Raw genomic sequence first — 23,447 nt, 5'->3', positions numbered from 1 at the left:
GTGCTGGAAGTAATGAGCAGGAGGCTACAGATTCCGAGGGAAATATTCCTGGAAGATTTCCCTGCTGTAATTTGTTGTTCAAGGCTTGTTGCATTGTTTGCTGCTGTGACACATGATGGGGATGACAGATCTGCACTCCCTCTGATCCAAGCTCAATTCCAGAGACTTGGCATCTTGTTCATCAGCTCCACTACAAACACACAAAAAGCCCCAACCCGGTGCTACTGTTTTCATTAACACTTCCCAGGTAGGTTTCTCTCTCTATTGCAGTTTATCTCTTATACAAGTCATTTTCTTGACTCACAACAGAAGATTACCCTGTTGCTTAATTTATTTGGTGATTAATTTGGCACTGTGGGCAGATGTGATGTAAAGCTCTTTACCATTCTGGGGTGAGATGGAGGCAAGCAATCTGCACCCAGGAGGTTTAACGAGGCATCCATCCCAAGGGAGTGGAGCTACTTTAATTTAATTAAAGGGAACATTTTGTACTGGACTAAAAAGATTATTTCCTTGACTAAGACATAAATATTAGTTTTCTTAAAGGGAAAATGCCCAGGTAAAAGATCAAATTTCTGTTTACCATATAATGTGTTGTGCAAAAGCAATGTTGATTTTTAGTTTCATGAGAGAACCAAATCTCTGTCAGCATCCATGAGGCCAATTAAGCCAATGCCAAGATGCTGATGGGATTAATGGTTTCAATGTGTCCATTACAACACGTAGGCAATTGAAATAAATGTTTATTTTAGCTTTAACAGGTAATACAGCATTTCCTGTGTGTTCCTTTTGTCCCCATCCTCAGCTGTGTGTGATCTCTCACAGGGGACAATGAATAGGATGTTTTCTCCCAGGTCTTATTCCCAGAAGTCTCCCCTTTAAAGCAGAAGCAGTGGGAGGCAGTGGAGGTGCTGCCAGAGCAGAGCTGTGCTCACACCTGCACACGTACCTGGGGCAGCAGAGGGGCACCAGGGCCACCCTGTTCCATCACCTCCTGATGTGGAAGTGCCCAAACATCCCTTGGGCAGCCCTGGCCAAGTGGTACCTGCAGGAACAGGATCAGCAGGTGCTGACAGAGCCTGGAGCCACCTGAGGGCCCACAGAGCTGCCTCAGGGACAATGTCCCACTCCCTCCCACAGCTCAGGATGCCAGGATAGCTTGGGTTGGGAGAGGACCTCAAAGATAACCTCATTCCAACCCCTCTGCCATGGGCAGGGACACCTCCCACCAGCCCAGGGTGCTCCAAGCCCTGTCCAACCTGGCCTGGGACACTCCCAGGGCTGGGGCAGCCACAGCTTCTCTGCCCAACTTGTGTCAGGGCCTCACCTTCACAGGGTAGAATTCCGTGCCAATATCCCATCTGTCCCTGCCCTCTGGCAGTGGGAAGCCAATTCCCCCTTGTCCTGTCACTCCAGGCTCCTGTAAATTCTCTCCATCTTTCTTTAGGCTCCACTGAGGTCCTGGAAGGCCACAGTGAGGTCACCCCAAAGCTTCTCCTCTCCAGGCTGAACAATCCCAGCTGTCCCAGCTGAGCTGCTCCATCCTCTGCCCATCCTGGGGCCTCCTCTGGCCTCTCCAGCAGCTCCATGTCCTTGCTGTGCTGGCCCCAGGGCTGGAGCAGCTCTGCAGGGGGGTCTCACCTGAGCAAAGGGCAGAGGGGCAGAACCACCTCCCTCGACCTCCTGCCCACCCTGCTGGGGATGAGCCCAGGACAGCCCAGGCTTCCTCTGGGCTGCAAGAACACGTGGCTGGGGCATGTCCTGCCTCTCACCCACCGATGTGTTCCCACATCCCCTGGATGAGGGTGTGACTGTGGTGGAGAGGAGGGATGGGATGGGGTGGGATGGGGTGGGATGGGGTGGGATGGGGTGGGATGGAGTGGGATGGGATGGGGTGGGATGGGATGGGGTGGGATGGAGTGGGATGGGGTGGGATGGGGTGGGATGGGATGGGGTGGGATGGGGTGGGATGGGATGGGGTGGGATGGGATGGGGTGGAGTGGGATGGAGTGGGATGGAGTGGGATGGGGTGGGATGGGGTGGGATGGGATGGGGTGGAGTGGGATGGGGTGGAGTGGGATGGGATGGGGTGAGGTGGGATAAGATGGGGAGGGATGGGAAGGGAATATGATGGGATGAGATGAGATGGGATGGGATGGGATGGGAATGGAACTCGCTGTGCAGGCAGCGCCCGCCCCCAGCGCAGGTTGTGCCCGGGCCGAGTGGGGCGCGCCCGCGCGAGCGCTCGATTTGCATAGCCCCGCCCCCTCATGAATACGCGCCTGGCCACGCCCCCTCCTCGCGCTCCCGGGGGGGTGGGGAGGTGGGCGGGCCGCGAGCCGCGGGGGCGCGCGGGGGGCGCGCGCGCCGCTTCCCCTGCCCGGCCCCGCCCTCCGCGCGCTCCCGCGAGGCGGCGGCGGCGGCGCGCCCGGAGCTGCCGGAGCCACCGAGCGAGAGGAGCGGAGCGGGCGGCGCTGCCCGGGGAGGCCGCGGCGGGCACGGACGGACAGACGGACGGACGGACGGAGGGAGGGAGCGCTGCGGAGGGAGGGCGGAGAAGGCGCCGCCGCCGCCGCCGCCGCCGAGGAGGGGCGAGCCCGGCCCGGCCGCCCCACCATCCCCTCCCATCCCCTCCCCTTCGGGCGCGCGCTCGCCCCGGCGGCGGCTCCGGGCGATGCGGTGAGAGGGAAGGAAGGAAGGAAGGAAGGAAGGACGGACGGACGGGAGGAAGGGAGGGAGGAGCTGCCGCGCTCGACCAGGGCCCGCCGGGAGCGCCCCCGCGCCAGGTGAGCCCCGCGGGGACACCGGGAGGGCGCGGTGAGTGTCCCCCCGTGGGCACATCGCGGGGTGGGGATGGCGGGGGGGGGGGGGTCACACACGCGCGCACCGCGAGCGGGCGGCGCCCGGCGATATGTCGGTGTCGCGATAGGGGGGGGAGGGGGGAATGTCGCGACGAGCACCCAGGAGGGGCGTGCCGGGGAGGGAAGGGATGGATTGGGGGGTCTCTCCCCGCACCCCCCGGGCGCGGTGGGTGCCTCGCCGGCAGCGCTCGGGATGCGGCGGAGAAAGGCGGGGTCGGTGCGGGTTCTCCCCCTTGAATTCCACCCTCGGCACGGGCAGAGCCGCCCGTTGTGCGTCCGGGTGGGGAGCACAGGGCAGCGAGCGGTGTGTCGGGGTTCATCGCGTGTGTCGGGGTTCATCCCGTGTGTCGGGATTTATCGCGCGTGTCGGGGTTCATCCCGTGAGTCGGGGTTCATCGCGCGTGTCGGGGTTCATCCCGTGAGTCGGCATTTATCGCGCGTGTCGGGGTTCATCCCGTGAGTCGGGGTTTATCGCGCGTGTCGGGGTTCATCCCGTGTGTCGGGGTTTATCGCGTGTGTCGGGGTTCATCCCGTGTGTCGGGGTTCATCCCGTGTGTCGGGGTTTATCGCGCGTGTCGGGGTTCATCCCGTGTGTCGGGGTTCATCCCGTGTGTCGGGGTTTATCGCGTGTGTCGGGGTTCATCCCGCCCTGCGGAACGCCGACCATCCCCGCCGGAGCCTGCAGGGAGACAAAACAGGGAGAGAGGGAGGCGATTCCCTCGGCCCGCGGTGCCCGGGAGGGGCCGCAGGTACCGCACACACGGGTGGCACACACACCACCCGGGCACTGCGGGCACGGCGAGGGCTCGACCCCCGAATCCCCCCCCCCCGGGGGTGAGTAAGGCGTGCGGGGTCCGCTGACACACCGCATCCCTCCGCGCGTGGGCTGAGGATGCGAAAGAGCCACGCGGGATGATGGTGATGATGATGATGATGATGATGATGATGATGATGCTGATGAGGCAGACGGCGCTCGCAGGGGTGGTGGTGGTGGCGTGCGAGGAGAAGGCAGATGCTCGTCCCCCGGTTTGTGCTGGGAAGTTGAGGAGATGATGCTTGGCGAGATGCGGCGGGGTGGGTTTGTATCCAGGTGTGGGTTTGTATCCAGGTGTGGGTTTGTATCCAGGTGTGGGTTTGTATCCAGGTGTGGGTTTGTATCCAGGCGAGGAAAAATAAATCGGGAGGATTTAAATAAACGGTGAATTAGCGCTGCTGGGAGCAGTTGAGGAGCGAAGAAATAGCCTTGTTGGATTGGGAGGAGGAGGAGGAATCCAGCGAACGTGCCGGGGAGAACAACAACATGGGCAGGAGTCGCTGCCTGCAGCAGCGCGGGGATGATCCATCCCTGCCAAAGGCTCCAGTCTGGGTGTTGGCTCCTTTCGGTATTTAATCCTCAAAACGCCAATATCAAACCCGAACCTGGGAGCATCCGTTGCGAGGGTGCCAGTTAAAAAGGAAAAAAAAAAGGAGCTGGTGGAATCGGTGGCTTTGGGTGAGAAGGTTTTGAAGAGGATTTGGTGGTTACAGTCACGTGGGGGGTTTTATGGGTGGGGAGAGACACCTCAGCTGGTGGGGAGTTGGTGTGGAGGAATGTTTGTCTGGGAAATAAATGCAGGATGGAGCTGCAGTGGAGTTCAGAACATGCAGTGTGTTCACAACATTGGATATACTGCAAGTTGCCATGATCAAAATCTCATTTTCTTGGCTCTGCAGAGGAACTGGGCACTCAGCAATAGGACAAGGGGGCACGATGGGCTCAAGCTCTGCCAGGGGAAATTGAAGTTGGAGATGAGAAAGAAATTCTTTGCAGAGAGAGTGCTCAGGGATTGGAATGGGCTGCCCAGAGAGGGGGTGGATTCCCCATCCCTGGAGGTTTTTCAGCTGAGCTTGGCCGTGGCACTGAGTGCCATGATCTGGTAAAGGGACTGGAGTTGGACCAAGGGTTGGACTTGATGATCTGGGAGGGCTTTTCCAACCCAATCCATTCTGTGATTCTGTGGATGTGGCACTGAGTGAGAATCCACCATGTCTTGATCCAACCCCACTGTGATCACCAGCCCAGGGCACAGAGTAGGGTTGGATCAAGGGTTGGACTTGATGATCTCGTAGGGCTTTTCCAACCCAACCCATTCCATGATTCTATGGTTGTAACTGTCGGGGTGGAAGAAAAGCAGGAGGGCTTAGGCAAAGATTATAAACACTTTAAGGTCTGGCCATTATCACTTTGGGGCTTGTAAGAAAATAAACTACTTAGAGTTGGGCTTCTTGTTGGTCCTAACCCATGTTAAGGGCATCATAAATGCAAACCTTTGGCTGTGTGTGCTCCAAATTCACCCCAGTTTCGTGGCAGGGCTGTGTCCTCTCTGGATCTTGGCTGTGGTGGTGGAATATTGGAGCAGACTGGGCTGCAGTGGAGACTGTAATTAACAGTGGGAATTGCTGCTTGCACAGTCAGGCTGACTAATATAATTTTAGAAAATAAAGTCCTTATCAGTATTGATTGCGTTGTAGCAATTCCTGTCTTGGTCTCATCTCTCTCTGCCTCATCTCTCTCTGTCTCTGCCTCATCTCTCTCTGTCTCTGCCTCATCTCTCTCTGTCTTTGCCATTGGTTTTCCCATGATCCTGTCTGAGCTTCTGGGTTGTTTTTAATTGAAATGCATGTTCTGACCAAAACTATGTCTAACAGTTACCTCTTAACATTTCAGGTTACATACACTGGATTTACTTTCAATTAAACCTTTAGCGACCAGTGATACGTTGATGTTGAGAAATCCAGGAGTATGTGCAGGGAATTTTTTAAAAGATGAATTTTTTTAATGCATTACAGACAAGCATCCCTGACTTCCTGCTTGCAAATTCTCATTTATTAATATTAATGACCATAAATGCAAACTGGGTAAGGCCCAAATGTTTATCACACACACTGTTTTACTCTGCAGGTTTGGTTTTTATGTGTTTCCAAAAGAACAATTCAATGCAAGGCCTGCTTTGTGATGTATTTAAGTAATTTATACTATATATTCATTAGTTTATTTTGTTTAATTTCAGGATGTTTGTTTAAAGTGGTGATAGTATATCTTTTTTTATTGGCTAGCAAAAGGAAAACAATAAGAAGGCAGCCAGAAAACTCTAAAAACAACCCCTTGGTGCATTGAAAAAAAAAACCAAAAAGAAACCTGTGACCCTCCCTACTCTGCTCATGGTTTTTCTCATTAAAGAGAGCAGGATTATGTGTCTTATGTTTTATCTAAATTTACCTTTTCTAGGGGTGGCTCAGCCTGTGGTCAGCTGAGGAACTGGTAACCCCCTGGTGCAATATTTCAAAAACATTTCAGATTTGTTTCATAACAAAGCCTGAATTTCTTGTCTTGTCCATCGATTCCTTTTCTTTCAATTCCCTTTGACATCCAGACAAGCAAACGGCTCCGAGGGTGGTTTTTTTTTTTTTTTTTGCTGAGGCAGAGCTGATTTAAGAGCTGCTGCTGCATCAGTGCCCTCTCCTGCCTGTGCTCCCACCCTGGTACCCTGTTAAACACTCAGCTGATTGACAACTATTTATTTTGTGCAGTTCATTTCTCACCGGATCAATAAGCTGAGCTTGACCTGTTGAACATCAGGGTGGCAGGGGGAGGATGCAGGAGCAGGAGAGAGTGGTTGGTTTGTCCTTCCTCAGCTCTGAGTGGGTGATGCCAGCTGGGTGTCTGGAATTGCTGCCCAAAGCCTTGGGATGGCACCTTTTGGGGTGCAGGGTTTATGTTTAGTGCTGCACACTCCAACTCTTCCAGCCTTTGTTGCACCATCGATTACAATCCCTGCAGTGATTTCGGGTTGTTTTGCTCTTTGTTTCCCAGGTGATAAATATGAACCAACCTCTGGGAATTCTTTCAGCATCCCTAAGACATGTCTGTGGTGACACAGGACATGGTGACATTCCCAGTGAGGGCTGTGAGGGGTTTCCACACCACCAGTGGGAGCAGAACTGACCCTGCTGCTTGTTTGACTCCTCATCCAAAACATGGCCCAGTATCAGCCCCTGTGATGAAAATTCCCTCCAGCCCAGCCCAGAATGACACTTGAACCTGAAGGAGGAGCTGAATTACTGGTTGGAACTCACTGCACATGCAAATATTTGATCCAGTGAACTGCATCTTTCATCTCTGGTTTATTTGCCAGCTGGATTTTATGAGCTTTGAAAAACCCAAATTCTGGTTATTTTCCTTAGGATGATTCCAGCCCTGTTGTTGTCTGGGGCTGAAGTGCAGTTGTCGGTTTTACATTCATTTAAAAAGTAATTACTTTAAATCAAATTCTACCTTATTAAAGGAGACAGTGGCTTGTTTGTGTACTTAGATTAGGAAGGGAGAATTTGGGAATTTGGAGCCCAGCCTTGGAGTTGTCCTTTGTGAAGCTGTGATGGAGTTTCTTGAGGTTCCACTTCAGCAGCCTGGGCTGAAAGGATGTGGTTTAATGATGAGGATGCTGGAAAACTGGAGAGGAATTTAGCATGGAATTGCTTTGGGATTCTGATGGGAGAGCAGGAGTTGCTTTACTGGACTGAGAATAAACATTCTGTGTGTTCTGGGTGCTCTGGCAATGGGGTGGTGGTTTCAGCTCCTCAGAAATCTGAATATTCTCTCAGGTTCCCCTGAGCAATCTGGATTTCCTCCTTCTCAGCCTTTACTCCTTGTCTTTCCAAAATGCATCAAATAACAGAATTTCTGGTGTGGCTTGAGAAACTCCATCTTGAAAAGTACTCTGGAAGAGAACATTAATTAGTAATGATAAAACATAAGAAGTACCGTGTGCTTATTTGACTCAGGTTTGGGTTTGTGCCACGTTGCATCATTGTTTGGTTTCAAAGGAGTCATGACTTATTCATGGGCTTTAGAAAATGTGTGTGATAGTTGAATTTATGTGTTCTGCATAAAGCAAACCTTGCTGGAAGTTTGGCCTCCTCAGTCATTTTTGTATTTTTAGCAGCTTTTTCCCCGCTCAGAGCAAAAGGGAAAAACGTTTTTATTTCCTAAAAATGTTGCTTTTTTTTTGAATTTAAAATTTGAGTGGCTTTTTTTTTTTTTAATTTTTTCCCTCCCCATTTCCACCAATCCTGTTGCTTTGCATATATAGATGAGAGTTCTGTAGCTCTACCAAAGAAGTGCCCCCAGGTAGGAATCCTTAAGAGCCAGTTTGGCAGAGGCACATGCAGATACTTGAGGAACACTCTGGATCCGGTGAGTTCATGTTACTATTCCTACCAGGGCAGGTGCCCACATGCCAGCCCTGGTGAGCTCAGGAGAGATGCCATAGGAGCTCCTGGCAGGGAGGCAGCCTGGCAGAGTGGTGTTCTCTCCTCACTGGCATCCCTGATGAGCAGGGCCATGAATCATGCACGTTGACATTTCAGCTCTTCCCAGCATTTGTGATTTATTTGCCCTTTATGAAAAGAACATCTTGGTGACTGGAGGAGCATTTTGGTGACTGGAGGAGCATCCTGGTGCCTGGAGGAGCATCCTGGTGCCTGGAGGAGCATCTTGGTGACTGGAGGAGCATCCTGGTGGCTGGAGGAGCATCCTGGTGGCTGGAGGAGCATCCTGGTGGCTGGAGGAGCATCTTGGTGACTGGAGGAGAATTTGATGGCTGGAGGAGCATCTTGGTGACTGGATGAACGTCCTGGTGTCTGGAGGGGCATCTTGGTGACCAGAGGAGCATCTTGGTGACCAGAGGAGCATCCTGGTGGCTGGAGGAGCATCCTGGTGGCCGGAGGAGCATCCTGGTGGCCAGAGGAGCATCCTGGTGACCGGAGGAGCATCCTGGTGACCGGAGGAGCATCCTGGTGACTGGAGGAGCATCTTGGTGACTGGAGGAGCTTCCTGGTGACTGGAGGAGCATTTTGGTGGCTGGAGGAGGAGCATCTTGGTGACCTGAGGAACTTCCTGGTGACTGGAGGAGCATTTTGGTGGCTGCAGGAGCATCCTGGTGACTGGAGGAGGGGCATCTTGGTGACTGGAGGAGGAGCATCTTGGTGACTGGAGGGCTTCTTGATGACTGGAGGAGGAACATCTTGGTGACTGGAGGAGCATTTTGGTGGCCAGAGGAGCATCTTGGTGGCCGGAGGGGCATCCTGGTGGCCGGAGGAGCATCTTGGTGGCCGGAGGAGCATCTTGGTGGCCGGAGGAGCATCTTGGTGGCCGGAGGAGCATCTTGGTGGCCGGAGGGGCATCTTGGTGACTGGAGGGCTTCTTGATGACTGGAGGAGGAGCATTTTGGTGGCCAGAGGAGCATTTTGGTGGCCGGAGGAGCATTTTGGTGACTGGAGGAGCATCCTGGTGACTGGAGGAGCTTCTTGGTGACTGGAGGAGCATCCTGGTGGCCGGAGGAGCATTTTAGTGGCCGGAAGAGCATCTTGGTGACTGGAGGAGCATCCTGGTGGCCGGAGGAGCATCCTGGTGACCAGAGGAGCATCCTGGTGGCCGGAGGAGCATCTTGGTGACCGGAGGGGCATCTTGGTGACTGGACGAGCATCCTGGTGACTGGTGGAGCTTCTTGGTGACTGGAGGAGCATCTTGTCCAGCAGAGTGGGAGCTCTGGGGGGTGAGGGCTGTTAGTTTGGCTGTTTGGCAGGGCAGGGACTTTGTGGTGGTGGGAGACCTTTCACGCTCATCCCTTCGGCGTCTCGGAGCAACTTGTTGCTCTGAGTTGTCGGCTTATCCTTGAGGAGGAAGAATGAATGGGGTGGTGTGTCCCCAGTGGAGGTCCTGGGCTGCATGAATGCCCCTTTCTTGCCCCACAGCAGTGCCATTCATGGTGCCCTGGGGCACTGAAGTTCCTGAGGAGTCATCTGCTGAGCGGCTGTGACCTTGTTGTGCCGATCAAAGCAGGGCAGCTCAAAGCTGGGTTTGTTCTGCTGGGCTGGGGGTGTGGGCACATCCCAACTGTGTGGCTGCTTGTGCCAGCCCTGCAGAGCCTGGGAGATGGGCACAGAGCCTCCTTGCTGCTCTTCCCTCAGCGTTTCTAAGCTCTGAATTTATAACAGTTTCTTTCAGAGGAGGTTGCATGGTGGTCATGAGGAGTTATTTCTCTTCACATCCAATTTTTCGTATATTTTGGGGATTTTTTGCCTTTGGAACAGCTTTGGTTTGCAGAGCTCAGGGCCACTTTGCAGCTTTTTGGTGTATAAAACTCAAAACCTGAAGCTTGTAGCACATCACTAATGAAATTCAGCTGCATCTTTCACCTTAATCTGTAGGGAATATTTTAAAGATTAAAATACAGAATGGCTTGATTGGAGGTAAAATTCCCAAATAACAGTGAATGGGGTCAACGAGTTGTTTTTCTTCAAGTTCCTCACTGGTGAATATTCAATTGTCTTATTTTTACTTACATCAGCTTTAATTGCTAATTATGGCTGAATTGTAGAGATCTCAGATTTGAGATTTGTAATGATCTCATTAATGAAAGGCATATTTTGGGTTGCTGAGTCCTTATTTGCAATACAAGCCACGCTGGGAATTTGTTATTAGGAAGGGTGAAAAAAGAGGTGGTTAATTTTTATGTTATAGTGGGGGAGGTTTTTGTGTACTTGTGTACTTTTAGATATTTTGGGTGTTTATTTCATTTTCCCCTTCATTCCTCTGTGATTTCCAGGGGGGGTCCAATAATATTTTGGCAGATTGCTGCTATTTTTCTGTATTTAGGTTACTTATGCAAAATGCTTTTCTAAAGCAGCCAGAAGGAAACACCTTTACTGCAGTTTGTATTTTTTAGATGCTTTAATGAGGGAGACTTGGATATGGGTGCACAGGCACCCCACAATCACCTGCCCCCCAGTTTCGGGGTGCTCAGCACTCTGCAGAGTCCTGGATGGAGCTGCACTATCAAGATGCTCCTCACCCCTCCAGGACTGGGTTGTGTCACTGCTCTGTCTCCCAACTCCTCTGAGCAACAGGGGGCACAGCCAGCACCGTGGCAGGATGTCACCCTGTCCCCCTGCCCACTGTCCACCCTTCTGTGTTGGGGAGGCCACACCTTGAGTGTTGTGTTCAGTTCTGGGCCCCTCAGTTGAGGAAAGAGATTGAGGGGCTGGAGAGGGGCCAGAGAAGAGCAACGAGGCTGGAGAAGGGACTGGATGTGGCTCTGAGTGTCCTCTGAAACACCTCCAGGGACAGAGAATCCAACATGTCTTGATCCAACCCTACTGTGATCACCAGCCCAGGGCACAGAGTGCCAGAGTGATCCCAGTGGGGTTGGATCAAGGGTTGGACTTGGTGATCTCAGAGGTCTCTTCCAACCCAACTGAGAAGAGCAACGAGGCTGGAGAAGGGACTGGAGCACAAGTGCTGTGGGGAGAGGCTGAGGGAGCTGGGGGTGTTCAGCCTGGAGAAGAGGAGGCTCAGAGGTGACCTCAGCACTGTCTGGAACTGCCTGAAGGGAAGTTGTGGCCAGCTGGGGGTTGGTCTCTTCTCCCAGGCACTCGGCAATAGGACAAGGGGGCACGATGGGCTCAAGCTCTGCCAGGGGAAATTGAAGTTGGAGATGAGAAAGAAATTCTTTGCAGAGAGAGTGCTCAGGGATTGGAATGGGCTGCCCAGAGAGGGGGTGGATTCCCCATCCCTGGAGGTTTTTCAGCTGAGCTTGGCCGTGGCACTGAGTGCCATGATCTGGTAAAGGGACTGGAGTTGGACCAAGGGTTGGACTTGATGATCTCGGAGGTCTTTTCAACCCAATCCATTCTATGGTTCTGTGATAATGTTGGTGAGGGGACTGGAGCACAAGCCCTGTGAGGAGAGACTGAGGGAGCTGGGGATGTTCAGCCTGGAGAAGAGGAGGCTCAGGGCAGAGCTCATCACTCTCTACAACTCCCTGACAGGAGGTTGTAGCCAGGTGGGGGTTGGTCTCTTCTCCCATACAACTGTCAGTAAGACAAGAGGGCATGGCCTTAAGTCTGCCAGGGGAGGCTTAAGTTGGATATTAGAAAGAAATTCTTTGCAGAGAGAGTGCTCAGGGATTGGAATGGGCTGCCCAGAGAGGGGGTGGATTCCCCATCCCTGGAGGTTTTTCAACTGAGCTTGGCCGTGGCACTGAGTGCCATGATCTGGTAAAGGGACTGGAGTTGGACCAAGGGTTGGACTTGATGATCTCAGAGGTCTTTTCCAACCCAATCCATTCTGTGATTCTCTGGATGTGGCACTGAGTGAGAATCCACCACGTCTTGATCCAATCCCACTGTGATCACCAGCCCAGGGCACTCTGTGCCCTGGGCTGGTGATCACAGTGGGGTTGGATCAAGGATTGGACTTGGTGATCTCAAAGGTCTTTTCCAACCCAATCCATTCTATGATTCTTTGGGGTGGGAATATTTCCCTCCTTTTTGATGTGTTCTTTTTTCAACTGTCTGTCTTAAAAAAATATATTTCCTTCATAGTTTAGATGAGAAACTTAATTGATACAAATGAAAGAAACCAGCAGTGCCTGTGAAAAATATCAAAATGAAAGATGATGTAAAATATCTCTCAGAATGAAAGTTTGAATATTTGAAAGTAAATTTTTGAATATTTGTGGTGTTGGAGGTTCAAAGCTTTAACTGGTACTCTTGGAAGTGCCTTAATATCCTTAACCTGGAAACAATTAAGGTCTCTCAGTCCCTGCCAGTCACCTTGTGGATAATCTGAAGTTCCTTCAGTGCAGGTGAATTTTCCACCCTTGAATTGTGAAGCTGCTTGAGCTGAATCCTGTGCTTGGTGTTTTAATAGTTGCCTTAAATATCAATAATAATATAAATACTGTGTTGATGGTGCCATCCCAGGCTCAGGTCATGAATTAGGGTTTCCACTGAAAAAAATAAGGAAAACTGGGAGAAAAATAAGGAACTAAAAGTCGTGGTCCTGTATCTAGAGGTGTAAAAGTTGGAGGATTTTGCTTCTTTCTGCAGTTGGAAACTGGTGGGTTTAGTTTATTATTTGAGGGAAGCAGCACAAACCCAAACAAGGCTCAGCTTTTCCTGCTCTTTGAGAAGTTTTACCTTTGTGTGGCATCACCCAGCTGGGGGTTCCTGCTGGAAGCTCCTGCTCCACCAGCTCTCTGGGGTCAAGGGCAAAGGAACAATCCCATTTTCCTGCTTTCCTCCTGCCCTGTAAGGAGCTCATCAGGTGCAGTTCCCAGCCCTGTTTGGTCCCACCACATTCTGGTGGTGCCTTTTTTCCATCAAGAAAAATAATATTGAGTTGCTGCCGTTTTCTTTTCTTGTTTTGGATCTCACAAGGTTGTCACTTTTAATGAAGCAATTTAAGAAAGGAAAGGACCAATGTGGAGCCAGAGTGCCCTGAACAATCTGTGTGTGTATTGCTGTGCTCAGGCCTTTGATTTGCCTCTTTAGTAACAACTGATTGTCCCTTTTTTGCTTTCTCTCCCATGGGATTATTCAGTGTCCAGAAACTATTTCTGATAGCAGAGTGTCCTTAATGTTCCAGATAACCACGTGGAGAGAGAAGATAAAGGCACAAAGTGCTTTTGTAGACATGTTTTTAAAGCTGAGGGACATCAATGGGTGGTTCAGCAGAGTGGCTTTGGCACTTGGGATTGCTCTAAAAAGGGATTCCTGTTTCTCCAGGCTCCTCCAGGGTGCCCACAGTCCTGGTGGCACGTCTGGGGCAGGGCTGGCAGCAGGAGTTGGCACTTGGGATGGGCTTGGCCAGGCTGTTCCTGCCAGTGAAGGTCTTCAGCAAAGGTCACATTGGTGGGCAAAGATAAACTCAACGTTCCATCCTTCAGAGGTTTTATGGACTAGAACATGGAGGGATTCTGAGACAGGGAAAACCAGATAAAGGGGTGTGAGGATAGATTGGAGATTTGTGCTGTTTGGAGAAGACAACCAAAAGTGTGTGGGGGGACACTTTAATGAGAGTTGTGGAACTGTGGAGATGGTGATTTGAATGATCCCAATAATTCTTTGTGCCTGCAGCTTTTGCTGGTTTCAGGCCATGGGATGGTGTTCAGGTCATTTTATTTTTAAAGATCTTTGCAGGAAGCTCTGGGTTCAGGCAGGTCTTCTGTGCATGGAGCTGTGTGTGGCTTCATCTCTTATTTCTAATGCTGTTCATCTTTCCTAGCAGCTTTCACAGTTCTAAATAATCTTAGTTTAACAGACAGTTTATATTTTATAAAGGGACAAGTCTCCTCTTTGCTTATTGAAAGGTGTTTTTTTCCCCCTCTTATTCATCTGATTTTCCTATTTAATTTTCACTGTGAGGTTTGATTAGAGGACCCTCCCACAGCAGTTTCCTGCTGCTTCACAGTTTTTAGTGGGATAAACTCAAGATCTTCACAGCCAGAGCCCTGGTTGATGGAAATCTCTGGGAGCAGCTTTCCAGTTGGTTCATACCCAGACATCTCTTGGTTTTTTTGCCTTCAGGAGCAGGGATTTAGTGCAACAATGTCCCAGTCCAGCAGTTGGGCCCAGTTTGTCCCTGTGTGGGTGTGCCCAAAGCTGGGCATTCCAAACCCTCTGGGCCATTGCCCAGCAACTGTTCCCAATGGCCCATTGGCAGCAGCTGCCCAGGGCACAGCTGAGCCCTCAGGCTGGGAGCTGGCTGGGAAAGAAGCCTGGCAGAGGAGCTGGGAGAACTGCCCTGCAGGGACTCCTTGGCACCTCCACACCCACCTGAGGGCTCAGCTCTGCTCAGGGGCCACCAACGAGTCCAAAATCCCCCCTGAGTGCCAGAGTGGAACTCCCTGCCCTGGGGGAGGCACTGGGGGCTCCCACCCAAACCTCAGGGGAGACAATCTTGGGGGTTGGGGACCTCTGGGACCACTGGTTGGATGCAGAGGAGGAGCAGCCCCTGGCCAGGAGGAGCCACCACTCTGGCCCAGACTGTGCCATCATCTGCACCAACAGGTTTGTCCCTTCCTTTGCCTTTGGCCTCGGGGGAACCACGTGGGGCTCAGCACAGGGGCCACCAAACCCCCCTGTGTTTGTGCCCCAGGGGGCTGGGTTAGACTGCTGGGCTTGGGGGTTAAACCCAATTTCTCTTTGTGCCATTGCATTGATTGGAATATTGTTATTAAATTGTAACTCTGACTTCTAATCTCTTTTGTGTTGGGTTCATTTCTCCTCCTGGTTTACCTCTAAACCAGCACAAAGAGGCACCAGGGAAGAAGGGAATACTGTCCTTTGGAGGCTTGAGCTGCAGTGGAGCTCCCTATGCCCACCCTCTTTCTCTTCAGAGAGGTAATATCATGTCTTCTCTTGATTTCAGCAGCCAAGGAGCTCAGTGTGACAGCAGGCAGAGCTGCTCCTCCTCCTCCTCAGCAGAGGTGGAAGGCACCAGCTGGCACTATGTGGGTAGCACTTCTCCCAAAAAGTAATCACAGTGGGAGTTGCTGCCAGTTACAAGTTGTGATCACAGGCCAAATGGTGTCCTTCTCAAGCAGGGTGCAGTTCCCAAGGGTTTGCAGAGATGCAAAGGGGTTATTTTTGCCAACTTGGGGAGTATTTTCAGTCCCAGGGGGCTCTGCCAAGGGTGTTGGTTGTTGGCATTTGGGAGAAGGTGTGAGGGGAGCAAGTCAGGGCTGTGATGCTGCTAGACCAGCTCCCAGGCACTAAAAAAAAAGTACTTTTGGTATTATGTAAACCTCAGCTTGGTTAGGCCATGAAACAGGAATTGTTTTAAAAGGCTGAGAAATGGAGGGGTCTTGCTTTGGTTTAGGTTTTGCCCAGTGGGAACTGAAACATCTCAGTTCTTCATAGAATCCTAGAATGGATGGGGTTGGAAAAGCCCTCTGAGATCATTAAGTCCAACCCTCGGTCCAACTCCAGTCCCTTTACCAGATCATGGCACTCAGTGCCACGGCCAAGCTCAGCTGAAAAACCTCCAGGGATGGGGAATCCACCCCCTCTCTGGGCAGCCCATTCCAATCCCTGAGCACTCTCTCTGCAAAGAATTTCTTTCTCATCTCCAACTTCAATTTCCCCTGGCAGAGCTTGAGCCCATCGTGCCCCCTTGTCCTATTGCTGAGTGCCTGGGAGAAGAGACCAACCCCCAGCTGGCCACAACTTCCCTTCAGGGAGTTCCAGACAGTGCTGAGGTCACCTCTGAGCCTCCTCTTCTCCAGGCTGAACCCCCCCAGCTCCCTCAGCCTCTCCCCACAGCACTTGTGCTCCAGTCCCTTCTCCAGCCTTGTTGTTTTCTCTTCTGAGTTGGGTTGGAAGAGACCTCTGAGATCACCAAGTCCAACCTTGATCCAACCCCACTGGGATCACCAGCCCAGGGCACTCAGTGCCCTGGCCTGGTGATCCCAGTGGGGTTGGATCAAGACATGTTGGATTCTCTGTCCCTGGAGGTGTTTCAGAGGACACTCAGAGCCACATCCAGTCCCTTCTCCAGCCTCGTTGCTCTTCTCTGGCCCCGCTCCAGCCCCTCAATCTCTTGCCTCAACTGAGGGGCCCAGAACTGAACACAACACTCAAGGTGTGGCCTCCCCAAGGCAGAGTCCAGGGGAAGGGTCACTGCCCTGGGCCTGCTGGCCACACTAGTTTGGATCCAGGCCAGGATCCCCTTGGCCTTCTTGGCCACCTGGGCACACTGGTGGCTCCTGTTGAGCTTCCTGTCCCTCAGTCCCCCCAGGTCCCTCTGCCTGGCTGCTCTCCAGCCACTCTGTGCCCAGCCTGGAGCGCTGCAGGGCTTGGGGTGGCCAAAGGGCAGGACCTGCACTTGGCCTTGGTGAACTCCATCCCATTGCAATCAGCCCATCTCTCCAGTCTCTCCAGACCCCTCTGCAGAGCCCTCCTGCCTTCCAGCAGCTCGACACTCCCTCCCAACTTGGTGTCAGCAGCAAATTTGCTGCTGATGGACTCAATCCCCTCATCTAAATCATCAATAAAGATGTTAAACAGGACTGGTCCCAGCACAGACCCCTGGGGACACCACTGGTGACCAGCTGGACACAGCCCCGTTCACCAGCACTCTCTGGGCCCTCCAGCTCCTGACCCAGCAGAGGGGACACCTGTCCAAGCCATGGGCTACCAGCTTTTCCAGGAGTATCTTATGGGAGACAGAGTCAAAGGCCTTGCTGAAGTTTAGATAGACCCACCCACAGCCTTCCCCTCATCTTTGGCACTTTGAACAAACTGCTGGTGTGAAATGATGAGGAAAACTTTGTGAGGAGTTGAAAAGTTCCCTGTTGCCTTTTGCTGTGGTGGGTTTCTGTGTGAGGAGTTGGTGCAGCAGTTCAGGGGATGCAGAGCTGGTTAACAGGTCTCTTGGTAACCTGGATGGAGGAGTTGGGAGTGCAGAACCTGTGCATGGCATCAGCTCTCAGGGGTTTGCAGGGAGGGGAAGAGGGGATTGGATTCAAAGGAAAAATTGGAAGCTTGGGATAGGAACAAGTTGATATCTCAGAGTTTGTTCTGAATAAAAACAGGAAAACAGGAGCAGCACAAAGTGCTGCAAAACATCTGAAAGGAAAATTTCAAAAGGGTATTTGCATGGACACAGAGCAGGGAATTCAGGAGGGGGATTGTGAATTTGTGGCTTTGTTCAGACTCTGCTTCTTGCTGCTGACTCGCACCATGTGTCAGTGTGGGGAAAATTCCTGCCCAGACACAGATACGTTTTCAAAGAGGGCTTTTGTTGGCTTTTATCAGGTTGTCTGGGTGGATGGTGAAGCTGCTCTGGTGTGCAGGGGCTTTGCCAGGCTGTGCCCACCCCCTGCATGGCTGGAGCTGCAGGAATCCCCATAAATAAAATGAAATAAAATAAAATAAAATAAAATAAAATAAAATAAAATAAAATAAAATAATGGACGGAAATGAAATAAAATAATAAAATAAATTAAAATAAAATTAAATGAAATAAAATGTAAAATAAAAATTAAAATAAAATCCAGATCACCATCCAGAATCCCCCTCTGGCAGCTCCAGGCCCTGCAGAGACAGCCACTGGATGACTCCACACACTCAACAGCATCCAGGATCCCCCTCTGGCAGCTCCAAGCCCTGCAGGGACAGCCCCTGGATGACTTTACACCCCATTTTTCACTCCACACCCTGATCACCGTCCAGAATCCCCCTCTGGCAGCTCCAAGGTGTTGCAAGGACAGACACTGGATGATTGTACACCCCTTTTTCACTCCACACAGTGAGTGCCATCCAGAAGTCTCCTCTGGTAGCCCCAAGCCCTTGCAGGGACAGCCCCTGGGGGAATCCACACCCCTTTTTCACTCGTCACACTCAACACCATCCAGGATCCCCCTCTGGCAGCTCCAGGCCCTTGCAGGGACAGCCCCTGGGTGACTCCACACCCCTTTTTCACTCACAGAATCCGAGACTGTTCTGAGTTGGAGGGACCCACAAGGATCATCGAGTCCAACTCTTCAGTCAATGCCCCACACAGGGGATTGAACCCATGACCTTGGCATTGTTACACCCAAGTTTCAACCAGCTGAGCTCATTTCAGGGTCTCCACACTGAATCCCACCCAGAATCCCCCTCTGGCAGCTCCAGACCCTGCAGAGACAGCCACTGGATGACTCCACACACTCAACAGCATCCAGGATCCTCCTCTGGCAGCTCCAGGCCCTGCAGGGACAGTCCCTGGGGGACTTTACACCCCCTTTTTCACTCCACACCCTGATCACCGTCCAGAATCCCCCTCTGGCATCTCCAGGGTGTTGCAAGGACAGACACTGGATGATTGTACACCCCTTTTTCACCCCTCACACTGAGTACTATCCAGAAGTCTCCTCTGGTAGCCCCAAGCCCTGCAGGGACAGCCCCTGGGGGACTTTCCACCCCTTTTTCACTCCTCATACTGAATCCCATCCAGAATCCCCCTCTGGCAGCTCCAGGCCCTGCAGGGACAGCCACTGGATGACTCCACACAGTCAACAGCATCCAGGATCCTCCTCTGGCAGCCCCAGGCCCTGCAGGGACAGTCCCTGGATGACTTTACACCCCCTTTTTCACTCCACACCCTGATCACCATCCAGAATCCCCCTTTGGCAGCTCCAGGGTGTTGCAAGGACAGACACTGGATGATTGTACACCCCTTTTTCACTCCACACACTGAGTACCATCCAGAAGTCTCCTCTGGCAGCTCCAGGCCCTTGCAGGGACAGCCCCTGGGGAACTTTACACCCCTTTTTCACTCGTCACACTCAACACCATCTAGGATCCCCCTCTGGTACCTCCAGGCCCTTGCAGGGACAGCCCCTGGATGAGTCCACATCCCTTTTTCACTCACAGAATCCCAGACTGTTCTGAGTTGGAGGGACCCACAAGGATCATCGAGTCCAACTCTTCAGTCAATGCCCCACACAGGGGATTGAACCCATGACCTTGGCATTGTTACACCCAAGTTTCAACCAACTGAGCTGATCTCAGGGTCATCTCCTTAAAATTGTGACTGTAACAAAGCTCTGACTGTCAAGGCTGGGTTTGTTTTTTGGGGTTTCCCAAACTTGAGCTGAACTTCCCAAGGGGGTTCAGTTTTCTGAGAATTTTCCTTCTGTGTCAGCCCTAAAATGGAAAACTGAGCTGAGATTTGTTCCCTTGTCTGTTTTGTTTTTATTTTCCTTACTAACGTAGCTGATTTACAACAGTTTGTTTGGGCTCTTTGACATATAAAAATGCTACAGCTCCAACTTCCCAATAATTAAGCAGTGCCTAAATAATCAAAAATAATGTCATGTATTTCATGAACTACAACAAAGAGAATAAATTCTGGAGCTTTTTCTGACTCAGTGCAGAGTGTGGATCCATCACTTCAGAGGTGACTAAACCAACCTTGGGAGAGCTTTAAAAATAAGCCCATAGTAACATTTAGAATGTTATATCTAAAATCAGGTTGGACACAACTCTGGTGCTTGGGGAGAAACAGCTCTTTGTGTGGTGGGCTCTGTGTGTACATTCAGGCAAATAGAATCATTTTCAAGTGTTCTGGAGGGGTCTGTGTGGGAAGAAAAGTTCAGTGCCAGCCTGGAATTATTTGGGATAATTCAAAGCAACGACATAATTGTTCCGTGGGAGGCTTTTTTTGTGTGTTTTTAAGATGCTCTGTAACACCTCATTAAATATAAAAAGAGAGCCCAGCAGAAAGCACTGGGTGTCCTTTTAAAAGCTGAGTTTCCAGTCCTGGTGCTGAGTTTTGTCTGAAAGGTTGAGTTGTGTCTCAAGTGCTTGTGCTAATGGGACCTGTTTGGATTTTATTTAATTTTTTTTTAATATAAAACACCAAGAGAAAGTGATTATTGAAAGCAGAAATACTTCATAAAGCTGAATCTTATTATCTTCTTCTAAATAAGAAACCACTTAAAATATTAATCACTTGCCTTCCATGTTTGCTGTGCCTAATTTGATGGAAAGATGCAATATTTCCAGCTCAGTGCTTGGCAGAGCAAGGAGAGCAGTCTCCAGGTTCAGGTTGTGTTCTTTGTACCCCTCTGTGAATTCTGCTTTTCCTCTGGGCCATGAGTTTTATCTGCTGGAAGAGTTTTCCTGAATAACACACAGAAATGCTGGGGGAAAAATATGAAATATTGTAAGAAAGCTCGAGAGAGAAGCTGGTGGGTTTGGTTCTCCTCCCAAGGTTGTTTTCCTTGGTGTGGGTATCACATGGGGAGCTTTTGCATATTCCTCAGTAGAGGAACAGCAGGTTGGTTTTCCTTCCTTTCTTTGTGCTCTTCCTCTTCCTCCCCCTTCTCATCCTGCTGCTCTTTGATCTCTGGAACCTCCTGGAGTTGGAGGAGCAGGAATTGATCTCTGGTCCCTTGGGTGGGACCTGCTGTACCAACACCAGATTTCCCTTCTGAGATCCTCTGAAATCAGACCTTGCCCTGGAAGGGAAGGGTCCCATCTCTCCATATTTTTGGGTGATTTTCATCATTCTCATTAGTGGTATAAAGGATTTAAGTCAATGATGGCACATCAGACACTTCTCCCCACTTTCCTCTCCCATCCACCTGCAAAGCTTCTTAAATCATTCAAACCAGGGGAAAGCAGAAGTGGAAAAGTGTCTCTGCCTGGTCTGGTGGCAATTAAATTTATGTGACAGTTAAGTGGGTGTCTGGGAAGGGATTTTGGTGTTTGCAGCATCACCTCCAGAACATCTTCAGTTCAGGAAAGAGATTGAGGGGCTGGAGTGGAGCCAGAGAAGAGCAACGAGGCTGGAGAAGGGACTGGATGTGGCTCTGAGTCTCCTCTTAAACACCTCCAGGGACAGAGAATCCAACATGTCTTGATCCAACCCCACCGTGCCCTGGGCTGGTGATCACAGTGGGGTTGGATCAAGGGTTGGACTGGGTGATCTCAGAGGTCTCTTCCAACCCAACTGAGAAGGGAAAACAACAAGGCTGGAGAAGGGACTGGAGCACAAGTGCTGTGGGGAGAGGCTGAGGGAGCTGGGGGTGTTCAGCCTGGAGAAGAGGAGGCTCAGAGGTGACCTCAGCACTGTCTGGAACTGCCTGAAGGGAAGTTGTGGCCAGGTGGGGGTTGGTCTCTTCTCCCAGGCACTCAGCAATAGGACAAGGGGGCACGATGGGCTCAAGCTCTGCCAGGGGAAATTGAAGTTGGAGAGCAGAAAAAACTTCCTTGCAGAGAGAGTGCTCAGGGATTGGAATGGGCTGCCCAGAGAGGGGGTGGATTCCCCATCCCTGGAGGTTTTTCAGCTGAGCTTGGCCGTGGCACTGAGTGCCATGATCTGGTAAAGGGACTGGAGTTGGCCCAAGGGTTGGACTTGGTGATCTCAGAGGTCTTTTCCAACCCAATCCATTCTGTGATTCTATGGATGTGGCACTGAGTGAGAATCCACCATGTCTTGATCCAACCCCACTGTGATCACCATCCCTGGGCTGGATCCCTCCGTGCCCTGGGCTGGTGATCACAGTGGGGTTGGACCAAGGGTTGGACTAATGATCTCAGAGGTCTTTTCCAACCCAATCCATTCTATGATTCTGTCTCTGGGCTGAGCAAATCCAGGCTCTGCTTGTCCTCCAGCCTGGGATCTCTGCCAGGAAAGTGCCTGCTTGGCCTCCCCTTTCCAAAGGGATCGCTTTTCTGGGAGCTCTGGCTCTGAGTGAGCTGGAAGGAAATCTCTATCCAGGATGGCAATCTTGGTATTTTCCAGCATCCCTGGCTCCCCTTCCCCATGGAATGTCATATTTGTCATGGTGATCCTGGATTTGTGTGTGAAGGGCCAACCCATGACCAGTGTGATGTTCTTTTTCCTCCCCTGCTGTGAGTTCCAGGGCTGCAAACACCACTTTGTGTCTCTCAGAACCGGTTTGTGCATCCTGAGGGCAAAGGAAGAGCAGAAAATAAATGAGTGCAGGAGGACTCAATTAGTGAAGGTGAAATGGAGAGGGAGAACAGCACCAAGATGTTTCTGCATTTGAAAATGTGCTTCCTGAATAGATAATTGCATGTAAATAAGTGTGCAGATGGGCTGGTGGGAAGAGTCATCCCAAAGTGGGGAACTTCATGATGCATTTTGAGAAGCTCCTGAGCTAAAGGGCCCCCCCCAGTCTCCTCCTGGAGAGGTTGGAGGGAACAAAAAACTTATCTGGGGCATTAAGACTGACTTGGTTCAGTGATTTAAAAGTCAAAGAGGATTTTAACACGTTCACACCTGAGCTACAAATGCCAGTCAAGGTCCTTCTGAACAAACCAGATCGTTGCTCTTGGGGTGACTCCTTGTCCAAGGACGGATGAACCTGCAGCTGCTTTTTCTCCTCTATATTTCCCTTTCTTGGCAACTTGGATTAAAAGTGCTTTAAATGATTATTTTAATACTCAAAGAAAGGTGAGGAAAGCAATTTTAGCTCTTCTTTAGTGTTCTTGGCCCCAGAATTTCTGTTGTTATTGTGTTGTCACTGTGCTGGAAGGAACGGAATTGAGTCTTTGATGCCATTTGTGGTTGTGTGTTTGATTCAGATGAAAATTGCTGCTGTTACAGATCTGATTTTATTTGATCTTATTTGCTCTGCAATTCAAGGGCTTGAGACTGAGCTGCAATCCCAGTCAGCATTATTTTCCCAGACATGCTGGGAGTGAGGATTCCATAGGTCACCTTTTGCTCTGAGCAGCATCTTCTCAGTGGAATTTTAGTGGATTTTCCCAACTCTTAATTATTACCTCAGTATTTGGAAGCTGCTAAACCTTCATGACTTTTTTTTTTGGCCCCCCAAGTTGTGAATTTACCCTCTTTGGGTGTATCTGTGGTGAGACTTTGGAGCTCAGTGATTGCAAACTTTAATACAGATCTTTTCATTATTTCCCTTTTTTTTAATCAATTTATCAACTGACTTCCTATAAAAACCTTCTCTCTGTGTGTGTATTTATACCCATGATTTGTATTCCACTGGAATATAAATGTGAAATGGAGCAAGGGCACATTTAGAGAGGACTAAGCAGCATTTTTTAGCTGGCACAGTGGAATGGAGTAAATTACTCTTCAGTATTAGACATTAATCTGTCTAATTTGCTGTCTGAGTTTTCCTACAGATGTTTCAGAGCCAGCTCATAAAATGTGCCCTGACACAAATGGTTTTATACAAACAAATATAATTGAGAGCTGGAGAGAAGGGGTGTTGCAAA

The 23,447-nt window shown here is 50.7% G+C and overlaps 1 protein-coding gene and 1 long non-coding RNA gene across 6 annotated transcripts in view; one reads left to right on the top strand and one right to left on the bottom strand.

Annotated features, from left to right (window-relative positions):
• Positions 1-723: 723 nt before the first annotated feature.
• Positions 724-1,657, bottom strand: LOC139682903 (uncharacterized). The gene is made up of 3 exons (XR_011699693.1): positions 1,328-1,657; positions 950-1,045; positions 724-876 (listed from the first exon to the last, which is right to left on the bottom strand). It is a non-coding gene; the product is annotated as an uncharacterized lncRNA (long non-coding RNA).
• Positions 1,658-2,395: 738 nt separating this feature from the next.
• The window catches only part of TANC2 (tetratricopeptide repeat, ankyrin repeat and coiled-coil containing 2), a 216,432-nt gene continuing 195,380 nt past the window's right edge, over positions 2,396-23,447 (top strand). For 4 of the 5 annotated variants that reach the window (XR_011699673.1, XM_071577335.1, XM_071577334.1 and 1 more), the window contains exon 1: positions 2,397-2,786. The gene's annotated coding sequence lies outside the window, so the exon portion shown is untranslated. Of the gene's footprint in view, positions 2,818-23,447 lie in introns of all 5 variants that reach the window. The other variant, XM_071577333.1, reaches the window with a different exon arrangement.

Source organism: Pithys albifrons, chromosome 25 (assembly GCF_047495875.1).
Source record: "Pithys albifrons albifrons isolate INPA30051 chromosome 25, PitAlb_v1, whole genome shotgun sequence".
Classification (NCBI taxonomy): Eukaryota; Metazoa; Chordata; class Aves; order Passeriformes; family Thamnophilidae; genus Pithys; species Pithys albifrons.
The sequence above is the reverse complement of the archived record's forward strand: the minus strand, read 5'-3'. Positions and strand labels throughout refer to the sequence as shown.